The sequence below is a fragment of the Pteropus alecto genome, unplaced genomic scaffold (genome assembly GCF_000325575.1).
Source record: "Pteropus alecto unplaced genomic scaffold, ASM32557v1 scaffold155, whole genome shotgun sequence".
In the NCBI taxonomy this organism is placed as follows: Eukaryota; Metazoa; Chordata; class Mammalia; order Chiroptera; family Pteropodidae; genus Pteropus; species Pteropus alecto.
This window is the reverse complement of record NW_006438113.1, coordinates 23,367,211-23,368,705: the sequence shown is the minus strand read 5'-3', so window position 1 is coordinate 23,368,705 and position 1,495 is coordinate 23,367,211. Positions and strand designations below refer to the sequence as shown.

The following is a 1,495-nucleotide window of genomic DNA, read 5'->3' as shown; positions in this document are numbered from 1 at the left end:
TAGTCCAGTGCTTTCTCAGTTTGATTTCTCACCTTAGCAACCTAAATAGTGAGTAGAATGAAAACAAACCATACAAAAAGATGAGTTAATTACCGGAGGAAAATATTCCTTTGGGGAGTTGTGATCACTTCATTCAAAGAAGTTTGGTACCTGGATAATTTTTTTATTTACAATTTGGGTCTCATAAATAAACAAAGTAAATTCTGTTATAGTTCACACATACCCGATACAGCTATTATTTACATAAGTAGAAAACATTCTTTCACTATTAACGAAGATTCATTAAGTGCTTATTAATGCTAGACACTAGGGATAACAAGTTAAAAAGTCCTTGCAGTTATAATCTATTTAATTAGAGTAAAATCAAAATTACTACCTTAATTTAGTCTCAGGTTTAAGATTTCTGAAAGTGATATACAGATCCCAAGAATACCCAAAAGTGTTGAGAATATAAGCTTATGAATAATAGACAGCTACTTTTATAGTAGCTTTGGGCATTCATCTGTCCAGTGTTAAGAGATTGGTCCAGATGACAGCCCACCAGCCCTTTCAGCTTTGAATCAGTGCTGCTAGGGATGTACAATCACCTCCCAGCCACTCCCTGTTTATCTGTTCTGTAGCTGGAGGATAAAGAGAAGAGATTATGGATTATTCATTTGCCTTCCAGGTAAATAATTGTGGACAAACATGTCTAATATGGACTCTTTAAAGTGTTCCAGGTAACAACAAGTAATATTTTGACGTAAGAGCACAGAAACTGATGTATTAAAGGTATTTAAGCTGAGAGGAAAAGTTATCTAAAAGTGAAGTATTTTGTGAATCTGGTCTGAAAATGTAATTAATAGCTCAAGAAGTAATTGAAAATGGCAAATAAATATCTCGAAACATTATTTTTAATTAACCTTTGGTATTCTCAAATAAGAAGGTAAATTAATGAGATAAATCAGAAATTATGTTAATAAATTAATATATTGGCAGGCTGTGAATAAGAAATAATGTCTCTTTTTCAAAGGAGAATAGCTGGAAGGGAACTAGAAATTGTAGAGGCAAATTTATTATGAGTTAGCTAATATATGGTTAAAATCATCCCTCAACTGTGACTATGCTAAATTATATGGAGACATTGCTAGTAGGTGACATACATTTTCATTTGCTTAGATATGACTGAATGATTTATATCCAAGAAATAGCCGTTTGGGATATTTCCTTCCTTCCTTCCTTCCTTCCTTCCATCCTTCCTTCCTTCCTTCCTTCCTTCCTTCCTTCCTTCCTTCCTTCCTTCCTTCCTTCCTTCCTTCCTTCCTTCTTTCCTTCTTTCCTTCTTTCCTTCTTTCCTTCTTTCCTTCTTTCCTTTCCTTCTTTCTTCCTTTCTTCCTTTCTTCCCTTTCTTTTCTTTCTTTTCTTTCTTTCCTTTCTTTCCTTCCTTCTTTCTTTCTTTCTTTGTATATTTAGTTAGTTAGTTAGTTATAGTTGTATTTTTATTATGGTGGCATTG

General features: G+C 33.3%; 1 pseudogene; it reads right to left on the bottom strand.

Moving 5' to 3' along the window:
- Positions 1 to 583: 583 nt before the first annotated feature.
- Positions 584 to 1,495, bottom strand: part of LOC102881467 — a 1,743-nt pseudogene continuing 831 nt past the window's right edge.